General features: G+C 41.6%; 1 long non-coding RNA gene and 1 pseudogene across 1 annotated transcript in view; both read right to left on the bottom strand.

The window, feature by feature from the left end:
* Positions 1-14,109, bottom strand: part of LOC150054497 (uncharacterized) — a 79,597-nt gene that overhangs the window by 39,420 nt on the left and 26,068 nt on the right. The window lies entirely within an intron of this gene.
* Positions 582-1,674, bottom strand: LOC150054498 (fetuin-B pseudogene; annotated as a pseudogene).

Raw genomic sequence — 14,109 nt, 5'->3', positions numbered from 1 at the left:
CTCTACCACTTGAGCCACAGCACCACTTCTGGCTTTTTGCTATGTATGTGGTACCGAGGAATCGAACCCAGGTCTTCGTGCATTCTAGGCAAGCACTCTACCACTAGGCCAAACTCCCGGCCGGTCCTTTAACTTTTACACTCAAGACAGGTACTCTAACCCTGGAGACATAGCTCTACCTCTGGCTTTCTGGTAGAAACTTGGGGGATAAGAGACTCCTGAACTTTCCTGTCCAGCTGGCTTTGAGTCATGTTCCTCAGACCTCATCCTCCTGAGTAGCTAGAATTACAGGAGTGAGCCAGGGGTGACTGGCCATCTTTACAGGTCTGCATTTGAACCCTTATTCTCAGTCCTATTTCTACCACCTCTCATCTTATATAAGAAATCACACCTGAGGGGGTGGGGGGGAGGGAAATGGGTACCAAGACATGTGAAAGGGTATCAATGTATGTGAATTAATGCACCTTCTATCTGGCAAATATCATGTAACCCTTTTACTAATTACCATAAAAAAATTCAAAAAAAATGTAAAAAAAAAAAAAAAAAGAAATCACACCCCCATGATACCCTCTCTGTGATTCTCAGGGTGGGGGGATAAGTGGGCTGGCATGCTTGGCCAGCCCTGGGCACTCAGCTGCCTTTCTTTAGGGAAAGGCGGCACAAGCAGCTTCTCTTCCTCCTGCCCTGGGCATCTGTGGTCAGCTCCAGCTGTATAGGGAAGGCCTCTTTAGGTTCTTTTTCCTGGGGATCTTTGAACTTTTCATCATCCAAATCAGGGAGGTTCTGGACAGATCCCCTTGGTACTATTTGAGGATTTTTCTTAGATGGTTCCTATAACTCGGGGTGGGGGGTGGGGGTCCCTGGGTAGCAGCATTTTCACCTCCAGTAGCTGGAACCTGTGCTTCAAAGAAGTCACAAGATATAGTAACAAACTTCTCTCCAGATGTTCTAGTCAGAGAGCCATGGCAAAGACCAACAGACACAGAGCCAGGGGATTGCAGGGAGCAGCTACTTTGCTGAGACTTGGTACACCATGACTCTTTGACTAAATATTCCACAAAGTAAGCAAGGCCAGCCAGCCACTGGCTAGATGCCCTGGTGATTTGGGTGAGTGAGTACTGCTTTGGGGAACGCTCACTGTTGAATTTTGCAAGGATCTCAGTCACAGATTCCAGAACCTTGGGGTCTGACTAGTCTGGGGCTGGGTTGTGGGCAATCAGGACATATATTGTGAATCTTCCTTCGAGAAACTGGATGAAGAGTACAATTATAGCCAAGTGTATGGAAAACTCTTCTTGGCTTGTTAATATAAAACATTGCTTTGCATCGGCCATAAATCAAGGTATGAAGGGTCCTCACATCACAGTCCTTCCATGATTTCTTGCTACGCACATGGCAGCCAGTCTCTAACACATCCAGGGTGAGGTAGAACAGAGATCCCAGGTCATCCTTATCCTGTTCCCAAACATCATGCACTCAGTTGAGGCTCAGCACATAGCCATCTTTTTGGTCTCTGTTGATGTCCTACAGGGCAAAGCCTGCAAAGCCCAGCACACTGGAGTCATTGCAGCCCTGGGAAACCAAAGGTGAGGGGTTCTGGGCCTCCGGGAGTGGAGATCCAGCCACACAGCATGCAGCCAGCACGTAGAGCACCAGAGGTAGGAGCCGTCCCATTAGTCAGGCTGGTGATGGAATAGAGCATAGGGTTTCTTGGACACAGCCTTCTCAGGGAAACAGCATCCCTCTTTACAGATTTTTTTTAAAGCTATCTGATATTCTAGGCATTTATCTTGTCACTATGTAAAATAAATTCTTTCTTAGCTCAAGTTGTACCATCAAAATGTTTTATGCTTTCAGACTGAAGTAAAATACTCTGTCTATGATAGGATTTCTGTTCCAGGAGGAGGCACACCATGTGTCACCAGTACACCAAATGGAACTTGTCACAAGCAGATCCAGGATAAATTCAGTCCCTGTTTATGAGGGAGTTTATTACACATTGTTTTGTCCCAATTTGTTTGCCTCTTGCTTTGCAACTTCCCTTCAGGGAGCTTAATGTTGGACTACTTGAGAGATCAGGTGACAATTCCAAAATGTGACTCCTGACTATCCAATCACTAGCTATAAGTCTGCCCCTGCCATTTTGCTATTCACCAAGTGTTAGAGGAAGCAATTTCCTCCCACCATCTGCAGAGAGGAGAGAAGAAGCAATTATCCAAGGAATCAGGATTTGAGCTGGGTCTTGAGCTTCCCACGTGTCAGCCAATCCCAGACTCCAAGATGAGCCCTGAATCCCACTCAGGAAGCCTCAGGGCTTCTCTCAGGCTGGGGACCGAGGAGCCTAACCCTGAGGCCCAGTGGCCATTCTCACATCCCAGCCACAAACTGGCTGCAAGGAGAAGGCTTTCTGCCAAGGAGATGCTGATCTGAATCACACAAAAGGTCACAGCAAAGGATTGTTTTATTTCCTAGAAACTGAAACACTAGCACCACACCCACCTCAAATCCCCTTCCAAATCCCCTAAACCCAGTGAGAAGCCGGCCCCAGATGTAGGCAGGGCAGCAGTGGTCTTCTGACTTCAAGAGTGCACTGTGAGCACATTAACCTCTTCCCTGCTGAGCAAGACCCTCTGCTGCCTCCAGGGCTGAAATATGTGCACCCCTCAAGGCCCCAGAATGAAGATTTGCACATTTGTTTCCTGGTGGGGGCTGGGCATGTTCCTTTGCCAGGCCTCTCTCCCCTTTCACCAGGTCTGCCAACCTACAGCAGAGATACCAGCACCCCTGCCACTGCTGCAAGTAGGGGCCTGTGTGGAGCGGGTGTGAGACAGTCTGGTATGGGCCTGCATCAAAACTGCACCTCTGGGTGTCTGGTTTCCATTTAGAGGGCATGGAGGGCATTCACTTTCTTTGGTCTCCCCATGCTTCCTTTAGCACACTCAGAAACAAAGCTCCATTCCTTTCTCAGTTGTGTTGGACTCTTTATGAACATTGTTTTGAGCTCCAAAAGTGGACAAATATATCTATCAAAACCTTAGTCAGAAGCCAACAAACGCCATACTTGGCTGAGTAATTTCTTCCTGTTCTGAACCCCTGTAGCAGTTCACATCTATATCATTTATATAGCCATCATATAGGCTGCTTGGTTTTCTATGTAGAGAAGATATGTCTTATCTCTCTCTTATTTAAGCTTCTGGAAAGAATGTGGTGTAATCTTACAGGCAGCAAATGAGTGCTCCCTTTGACAGCCCATACATTAAATACAGCAAAAGAATAATCATTCTATCTGAATTAATGGAACCTTAAAGCCACATGTGTTTTCTATTTGGATGCTACCAGGAGTTACTGCACGAGAAATGAAGGGATGATTGGGGGTGTGAGGGTGTCATGGGGCTTGAACTCTGAGCCTGGGTGCTCTGTACCTGAGCTCTTCAGCTCAAGGCTACCACCCTACCCTAGAGCCAAGCTGCACTTCCTGTTTTCTAGAGCCTGGGCTGGCTTTGAACCTTGATCCTCAAATCTTAGCCTCCTGAGTAGCTAGGATTACAGGCGTGAGCCACCTCCCTGGCTTAAACAGATGATTTTTACATGTTAGCTCCAAGTAGACTTGACCAGAAACTTCTTGCCTGGTCAGTCAAAAGGCTGTCCTTTGCCCTCTACCCATGTTCAAAAAGAAACCTTGAAATCGATGTCTTTGGTAAGATGATGAGCTGTTATTGTAACTAACACCAAAACTCAAGAGGTTAAGAGTTACATAAGGATATGGGTGGCACTGAAGTAACTTTGTAACATTTAAGAACAGCATGTGTAATAGAAGGTTTGGCATCTCTGCAATTACCTGGCTTCTCAGAAGCAGAGAATAGGAGTAAAGAGGAAAATAGTAGTTAGATAACTAAGGATACTAGAGACCTGGAATAGCACATCAAATGTCAAGTATCAACAGAACTATGGTGGTAAGTGAAGGTCTTACAGATTGCTTGCCCAGCTGAGATTAGACTGTATTTATGACAAAGTCTTGTTTTCCATGGCCTGCCCCCTTGGCCCTTTCCATCAGCAAAGGAAACTAAAGACCAAATGGAGTTTTCAGAAAACAATTTCTCTCCAGTGGCTAAGTTGTTTGTGCAATAAGAATTTATTGAAGCCAAATACCAGTGTTGCATACCTGTAATCCTAGCTAGTCAGAAGGCTACAATCTGAGGATGGCAAGTTCGATGCCAGCCCAGGCAGGAAAGGTTTTTGAGACTCTTACCTCCAATTAATCACAGAAATAGCTGGAAGTGGCACTGTGGATTAGTGGTAGAGTGCTAGCCTTGAGCAAAAGGAGCTTAGGGACAACAAGCAGGCCCAGAGTTCAAGGCCCAGGACCTGCAAAATAATAATAATAATATATTGAATGTTAGCTATGACCTAACCCAATCAATGCTAGCTATGATAGCACCAACAATAACCCTCCACCCCTGCCTCCTTGCATTTACTCTGCACATGGTCCTCTCCTTTTTCCTCTCAGTTCTTTGGAGGTCCAATGCCTCCCTTTAGATTAACACAAGATTGACACTGTATGAGAGAAGTGATGTGGCGCCATTTCTAATGTTCTGTTCACAAGAGGCTCTAGCTTCCTCCTTGATTCTTTGGAGGGAATATTCTGAGAGAAGACCGTGACCAGGAAAGAAGTTCAAATGCCCTGAGATTGTTATGCATTGAGGAGACTTCATATAAAAAGGGAGAGGTGAAGAAACAAAGAAGAAGGGAAAGATACCAGGAACCTTCTGCTTTTCCAACTCTAAGAGCTACCTCAAGTATACATGTCAACCAGCTAATACTCACAGAGAAAGAGACAGACAGACAGACAGACAGAGAGAGAGACAGACAAAAAAAAAAAAACAGGCTGAGAAAGAGAGAGAGATGATGATGAAGAAGATATATTGTAAACTTAAGTTTTAGAATAGTTACCTAAACAGATAATAATGCAAATGCCAAAGAGCTATTTTATTATTTTTTAAATCAAAGTCTTAGATTATAGACAAAGAAACAACACACCTACAGCCAGCAACATAAATGTCCTACAGCCTAATTCAACCATAAATAAAAAGACTTTTTTTCTTTCAAATTAGAAACTGATTTAAGAAGCTTATGAGGAGGTAGCACCAACTTTGCCAAGGAAAATAGCCAAACTAACCCTAGCAATTGGTGAGAGAACAGCTGCTACATGTTCAAAAAGAGTAGTGAGCCTGGAAATTGATGAAATATAGATCAAAGAAGTAAGCAGAGAAATATGGCAAGCCACATTAAAAATAAATAAAGAAAATGCTCATGTTACAATGATAACTTAAAGAAATACAAATTAAATCAAGACAATTTCATATTGCCAAATATCTTCATAACAAAATAACATTGAGGCAAGCAGGGTTCAAAGCTACTCACGTGCTCTGCTGTCAGGAATTTACCATCAACAAACTCGGTCTTTCTGCAAGGTAATGGTTCACTTGAGTCATGCCTCCAATTCCAAGGATTTTTTTAAATTAACTTATTATTATTTAAATTAATTTATTATGATGATGATTATTATTATTACTTGCACAAGAGAGCTACAATTCCATAAGTCAGGTTACACTTTTTGGTCACCCTTTCCTGTTACAGTTTTTTGCTGATTTGAAAATAACAGTCTCAGAGCCAGGTGCTGTGGCTCACACCTGTAAATCTTAGCTACTCAGGAAGCTGAGATCTGAGGATCAAAGTTCAAAGCCAGCCCGGCACAAAAGGACCTCAGACTCTCATCTCCAATTAACCTCTAGAAAATGGGAAGTGGGGGTTGGCCAAGGGTAGACTGGACAGCTCAGGGACAATGCCTAGGCCCAGGGGTAGGGCAGTAGCCCTAAGCTGAAGAGCCCATGACCCACAAACAAAAAAACAGTCTCTGACCAGAGCGCAGAGTGCTCACTTAGCATTCACAAAGCGCTGGGTTTGATTGCTTGGTACCACATACACAGAAAAAGCTGGAAGTGGTGCTGTGGCTCAAATGGTAGAGCACTAACCTTGAGCAAAATGTGTCCAAGGACAGTATCAAGGCCCTGAGTTCAAACCCCAGACTGGCAAAAAAGAAAAAAGAAAATAACAGTCTCAGGGCTAGGAGTGTGGCCTGTGATACAGTTAATGCCTAGCATGCACGAAGCCCTGAGTTTAATTCCTTGGTACCACATACACAGGAAAAGGTGGATGTGGTGCTGCAGCTCAAGTGGTAGAACACTAGCCTTGAACAAAACAAGCTCAGGGACAGCATCCAAGCCCAAAGTTCAAGTCCCAGAACTGGCAAAACAAAAACAAAACAGAGCTTTTGTTAGTGTATAAGGTTTGTATAAATTCAATCAGTTAACAGAAATGAAGAGACACTCTTTTTGGGGATAACAAATATAACAGTAGGAACTGCAGCATGAAATAAAGCATGAACGGAAGTAATTCTATACTCAAACAAGAAAACCCTGAGAGAAAACCAATTTGGATGAAGGCAACTCTACCTGGTTGGACAAGTTTCTTGGAGGGAATGAGGAGACCAATCAGAGGTCTTCACCATAGTCCTGACAGCTAAATCAACTAGAGCCTGGCATATGTGTGATTTATGTGTTTTAACCCAATAAAGATTTGGCTTTAGCAAAATAATGTCTGCTTTTACAGTGCATCTAAGAGTACTTCAAATCTCATCAACAAATGAGGTTTGGTCTCTTCTCCCAATTAACTCTCTTTGGAAAAGAAGAAAACAGAAAGGAAGAGCACATGAACATTGATTGTTCAATGGCACCAAAAAAGGAGCCAGAATTGGTCATGATCCCCTGGCAAAAGAGCTTTGAATCAGACTTTGGATTCATGCCTCTAAAAGTCTCTGATTTCTTACTTTTTATTTGGAAATAATTTGCAGAAAAACTACAAGAGGGAAGTGGGGCTTGGTTCAAGGGTAGGGCAGTAGACTTGAGCTAAAGAGCTCAGGCCCAGAGTTCAAGCCCCATGATCCACAAAAAAAAAAAAGAAAGAAAGAAAGAAAGAAAGAAAAAAGAAAAACTACAAGAAAAAAAATTTTTAAATAAAAATAATGCCTATATATAGCTTACTTAGATTTATCTTGTATTAACATTGACCTATTTATCATTTGCTCTCCCCTTCCCTTTCAATGAAGAGATAGATATATGATTAATATCATATACATATAATTTTAATCATGAATAAATTATATGTATCAGGTATATGCCCCAAATTAATTATCTATATTCCAACTTCGCTGAGATAATAATAATGTTCTTGATAGCATTTTTCTCCTCCACAACAGGATCCAGCCTTGGATTAAGTGCTGCATTTAGTTGGCATTGTCTCTAATTAAAATATTTAAATCCAAAAGAAAAAAATGTTAAACATCATTTACATGCATTTGAAGTTCATAGCGCCAGGAACCTCTGCCAGCTCAAGGCCCCCAACTTCACCCTCTGTGGCCCCATCTTGCCTGAGCCACTCTTTAGAATAAATCGCCAGGTAACTTCAAGTCTGTTTGGTGGCAGATATAATTATGTCCTCCTAACGCCTTTCCTTTTTGTTTTTGTTTTTTAAAAGTGCCCATAGCTCCAGATTTTTTCCCAAATAAATAGGAACTTAATGGCTAATTACATTAAGAGCCTATATGCATCAAGGCATAGATAAAGAACACAATACAGATTCCTCTGTGCTAGTCAATTACCAACTGCCGGCATTGCCTTCAAATATTTTCCCAGTCCCCTCCTCCACCTTTCTCCTTCTGAATGATCAGAAACTTCTGAAGGACAGCCCAAGAAAGAGCTCACTCCTCTTCAGTTACCCTGAGAAATGAAAGAGCAGAGATGGCTGGTCTTGATAGGAAAAGCCCAAACAAAGGCTCCAGAGGAGAACTCGTGATGGCTACAGTTGCCATCCGTGCCTAGTGGACAGTTGGGAATCTCTGAAAATGCTGGAGTCAAACCAGATGGGAAAGGGAAACCTGACTACTCACCTGAAATCCCAGACACACTGGTACATTGGGAAATGACAGCTTTCCCCATGTCATGCTTTATTTGCATGCAATCCCAGCCAAATCAGTATCTCCATCTTAATCAAGAGGGAATTACAGGCTTCAGCAGAGAGGTATCATTGTAGGTAATTACATCAGAGTCATTTTCAGACACACTGCACATTGAGTTGAAATGTTTAAATAGATATGAGAAGGGGGAACAAATAACACACTTGGAGAGAGCTTGCAGGCTGCTTGTGCCAAAAGGAATCATTCAAGCAGTCCTTGCATTCTCCTTCAAACCTCAACATGGAGATGACAGAACAAAAGTCACAAGGTCAGGGGAAGAAAGCAACAATGCTGTGGATGTGTGGAATGTGTTTCGTAAGAGATTTTTTTCTTTTAACACCTTAAGTAAAAATATGTTTGCTTCCCCACTTTTAATCAAATTCCATCACTTCTGTGTCTCCCTGTGCTGCTGGCATGGCAGACACAGTGGGTTTGCAGCTTACAGTCGGGGACTGGTATAACCCTGGCTGGTACACTCCATTTTCAGAGACCCGGCGCCCAGTCCTCAGCTCAGCCACAATAGATAGACATTAAAGAAGGGGTAGGTGGAAGTGGAGGTGAGAACAAAGTCACAAGACATTCAGTCATTTGACAGTTTTGACAAATTTCTTCTCATTGCTTTTTTTTTTCTGCTCTTTGATTTGTATTTCAGCATTTGAGGGGGAAAAGACCTTCTGAAATTAAGAAAGTCTGAAAAGGTGTCTGTGAATGAAAGAACGTGATTTTCTCTCATTTCAAGTGCAGGCAGCATCAGAGCAGGAGGAAGAAACTGCTTTAGTTAAAGAAGAAAATGACTTATAATTAACTGTGAGTCCCCAGCTTGAGTAGAGCTGGCCTCACTCACACGGGCTTTGTTTATATGCAAATGACTTCCCTTTTTGAAGAGGTAAGAACCATCTTGAAATTTTGCCTACCTCTCTTGGTTGCGTTTTTCCTTATATGCCTAAAGTAAATGTCAACATTGCTCCTGTTGGGAAGGATGACAAATTCCAAATCAATCCATTTTCCTTGGTCAAATATTTGTCTCCCACATATGGTTTGATGGGCAGGGCTGCTCTGCAGTGGTGCCTTCTTAACCCAGCTCCCCAAGGACACACAGCCAGTAAGTATCCCTGCAGGCATGGTGTCAGGGAGCACGTGTGGTGGCACTTAGAAATACAGCAGAAAACACTCCATTTTTGTCCTTGATGTTGGACATGTCTGGACAGAGCTTCTCCTACAGCATGCTCTAGGACCCTATGGTTAAAACAAAAACAAAAACAAACAAACAAATGAAAAAAACTATCCAGAAGAGCAGAGACTGCTCTTTACCAATTAATTATGGCACCCAAACAGAAAGAAAAAAGGTGGAATAGAGGTTTTATACACTGCCTTCTGTTACTACTATTAGCATCCCTTTTGATTTCCATCCATGAAGGATGCTACTGGAGTGCTGCCAAATACTTCTCCTTCACAGAATTTCATTCCTCTCCATCTGATATTCACCTTTACAAAACACTGCCAGTTTTACCTCTTCAGCATTTCTGAGCTTTATCTGCTTCTCCCACTCCCAATACGGTTGATCATCATTAGCCCATTTGTCTACGGGGAAAACTGCTAAGCTGGTAGCCCTTTGTCTGGTTACTAAAGCTTCAGCACACCTGTCGATGGACAGAGGGGTAGGTAGCTGTATGTACAGCAGGTCATTAGAAATTGCCTTATTAGAAAAGCATTGACTTCTCACTGGAGTCTGCAGATGCATAAAAAGGAACTAAAGGCAGGAGAAAAGCTTTGGCATCTGTACCCATTTTGCACCTATCTGCTTTCCTTCCAATCTCTCTGCCTTTCACCATCACCTTGGATTCCAGGAAGGAAAGAGCTGATGGATAAACATCGGTGACAACAAACCAAAGCAGCCATACTCCAGACAAGAATGAGTTTCTTTTTTTAACAAGACCTCTTCCTGACCAATCTTGAGATAACCAGTAACCTGGTGACCTCTGACTCCACTTGCAACTAGGCCTGTTTTATAATTATGTATACATTTAGGATGAGGTTACATCATGATTAAAAGAATATCAGAACTCAAAAACACATTCAAAAGCTTGGCATGGTAGTATACTCTTGTAATCCTAACTCTGGAGGCCAAAGCAGATGAGTTAGAGATCAGCTTGGGCTAAACAGTGAGTTCCCACAAAAGAAAACCAAAAATCATTTCAGGCCTGGAATCTTTGGCTCATTCTTGTACTCCCAGCTACTCAGGAAGCTGAAATCTGAGGATCGTGGTTCAAAGCCAGCCTGGGCTGGAAAGTCCCTAAGATTCTTATCTCTAATCAACTACCAAAAAAAGGATAGGAAAGAAAAGGTCCAGAAGATTTGTCTCCGTAGTAGAGCTCTAGCCTCAAGCAGAAAAAGCGCAGGGACATCACTCAGACCCTAAACACACACATACACACACACACACACACACACACACACACACACACACACACACCCCTATCTAATCCTTATTTAATAACTCAATTTCTTTGATCACGTGATTGAGAACTATGCCAACTGCCATTGTCTAACATTTCAGTAGAGTCTTATATTACATGTTGCTAAACTAGAAAAAGATCATAATTCAAAATTCAAAATATGGTTTCTTCTGAATGTGCAATGCATTAGCTGTATCCTAAAACCAAAAATTGTAAGTTGAACATACATAGCACAATGATAGAGCATTTATCTACTGTGTGTAAGGGCCTGGGTTTGACTCCCCAGCACAGGAAAACACACACACACACACACACACACACCACACTTATAATCTGTAGTCCTGACTATCTGTGTATTTTCTCTTCTTCACTTTTCTTCCCTTGAAGGATTTCTTTTTTAGGAACCTACTTCTTGTTTCCCTGTATTATTTGTTTATTCTCTTCCTTGTCTTTTCTTAGAGTTGTTCTGTTTCTTCACTTTCCTCCTTGATGGCTTCAAATCATTCTAGGAGTGCAGAGCACTAATTGCTCATGGGAGCCTGAGTTCTGCTGTGCTCTGAGAGTACAGGGATCCACACAGCATGGATGCCTATCTGGTCTTGACCACCTTTCAATCACTGACAACACTCATTTACTCCTAAACAACATTTGCAACCCAGAAAGGATTTATAGATCTGGCCAATCTATGACAGCCCAAATCCAGTCATCCTTTATTTTCATAGGTAAGAAATCAAAAGAAAAGTTCTTTTCATGGTAGTAAGTTCTTAGCTACACAGCCTTTCTTTTTCATCCTAACAAGAAGTACTCAACTTCTTTGCTATTAAATTTTTTTAATGCAGCTAAACTTGTAGTTAAAAACAGGAATAGGGAGACTGGGAGTATGGCCTAGTGGTAGAGTGCTTGCCTAGCATGCACAAAGACCCGAGTTCAATTCCTTGGTACCACAAACATAGAAAAAGCCAGAAGTGGTACTATGGCTCAAGTAGTAGAAAGCACAAGGACAGTGCTCAGGCCCTGAGTTCAGGCCCCAGGACTGGCAAAAAAAAAAAAATCAGGAGAAAGGGTTTAAGAAAGAGTAGTCGATGCATAGATTTGATCAAAGTTCGTCATATGGATGTATTTAAACATCATAATGAAGCCTGTTTGTATGTATCATTAACTTAGACTAACAAAAAATTATTTTAAAATTGTCAATAGACATTCCTTCATCGCTATCCTAAGTTCTGAATGCCATGGACTCGATTTCAAGGATATCTATAATCCTCTGTCATATAAGACCCCATTAAACAATGGACTCTACTTAAACACAACCTCTCACTATCCCTCATTGAACAGGACGACATAATACCACATACCTGTCATCCCAAGCATTAAGGAGGCAGAGGCAGGAGGACCATGAGTTAAAAGCCAAATTGGGCTACATAACAAGACCCTTTCTCAAAACAACATAATTAATTAATTAATTAATTAATACCCCCAGAATGCTTTGTATAAGGTACTGTAGGAAAGGAGGCTAAAGAAATAGGTAAATTCAATGAATTCTAATCCATGGCATTCAGAAATTTGATGGCCATAACAGAAGTTCTAATGAAAAAAAATTTTAGATAATATTTTTAAAGATCAACCAGGCAGTGGTTCAGCCACTCTCTCATGCCACAGTTTACCCCCTACACTTGCCCCTTAAACCTTTCTTCTCACCATGCCTTCTCCCATAGCCCAGAGGTTCAGAAAAAGACTCATGCTTCAGTCCAGATCATAATAGACATCTCCACACACTGGTATTCTCCTCCATATCATCAGCTGATAAAGCTTCCGTATCACTGGAGATTTAAAAAAAAAAAAAAAGCTTTTCAAATGCAGAACTGGTGTTTTTCATAACGCTCTATCCCCAGGGTCTAGCATGTTGTCCAATGGTAAATGCTCAATAACTGTCCACTAATCAAACATGATTGTCATTATAAGCTGTTTGCAGTCAGTTATTGATTAGACATGATCCAACTGACAAGTAAACATTTCACTCTGGTCAGTGACCTTGATTTTCCTGTGACCCTTAATAATGTGGAAAAGTCAGCAGGATTTACTGACAGGTCAGTAATTAACTAATTGACCATTGCAAACACTAGCCATAGAGCTGTAAAGTCCTATTTATAAGACAAATCACAAAGGCCTCTAAACTATGATACTTGATATCCCTGGTAAGATACTAGAAGAGTTTCTGATAATGAGCTAAAGCCATCAAAAAAGGGAAAAAATACTATCTAGTTTTCCTTTGCCAACAAAACCCTAAACTTAGCATCTATGCTGAAACAACAGGAGAGTAACTGGCCCATATGTCTGACTTTAGATAAGTAGGAAGACAAAAGCCAGTGGGTATAAGTGAGAAAGCATTAGCCTGAAGAGTTGGCAGTGGGAGGCAGGGTGACTTTCCAGACTCTGAATGACAGTAAGCAAGAGGATTCTCAAGACATCACCAAGTGACATTGAAGAGACATGTAACCTTCAGGCAAATAGAGCCATGATACCAAATCGGTACATAATCGATATAAGGATTAAGAGATGATAAGTGACCGAGATTCTAGATACATTTTAAGTGGTACTTAACAAGGTCCGTAAGAAGGAAAATTCTGACCAAGAACTGACAAGTGTTGATGCTAACCACATATTTTAACGTTGCAATCCAACATACAGAGACAATACCTGCTCACTGTTACTGAAGTGTATTGTGTAGGTACCTACGTCATCCACAGACTGATCTTGTAGATGGGTGAGAGTAAGGCAGAAAACATTAGGTGATTGATTCTTGGTCCCACAGGCATCCTGATCTGGATATTTGCAGATTTCCAATGCAATCATTGTGCCTAAGCTGAAAAGGACAAAACCTCTGGAGAGAAAGAGCATAAAGAAAAAAATACCTGCACTAAGTGACTTTTAAATGGATAGTACTAAAAATTATTTCATATTTATTGACTTAGTTTTTTCAATTGAACCAAAAATAACAAACTGGATCCTTCCTATGAGCCAATGTAATCCATTGACCAAAGCCCTGTTCTGAGAAAGATTCCACAGTTGCCTTGAAGTTGAACACTTGGCTTCTTCCTAGCTCTGTCTGATACCTGGATTTAGTCTACCTGAGACACAAACAGTCCCTCAAGCAAGTCAGACATCACCTAGGAGGAATGACGACCAAGAGTGATCCTCTTGCTTTAGGCAAAACCACCCCCATTGAAAAGCTGAAGCACTGAGAATTATTTGCTTTGCAAATATGTCAAGTGCATAAAATATAACAATTCCAGCTCCTTTAAATAAAACTGTTCTACTTAGTAAATGACACTCCTCACTGAAAAGAAGGCATATATATCCTGTACATTAAATAGCATGCTATTTTAAAACATCAATTGACTTCCTTCTACATTTACCCCTCCCTCTTGCTCAAACTGAGAATTTATTCTCGTTTCATCCTTCAGCTGACTACTTGGATGGCAGTTCCCAAAAGCCTACACAAAATCTGCAAGCAAGTAGTAGTCCATCCACATACAGCCTACTGCCAGGTTGTATAAGCCTGAACAGCATTGCCCCAATTTC

This window comes from Megascapheus bottae, chromosome 14 (assembly GCF_031878675.1).
Source record: "Megascapheus bottae isolate mThoBot1 chromosome 14, mThoBot2.hap1, whole genome shotgun sequence".
NCBI lineage: Eukaryota > Metazoa > Chordata > Mammalia > Rodentia > Geomyidae > Megascapheus > Megascapheus bottae.
This window is presented reverse-complemented; position numbering and strand designations above follow the sequence as displayed.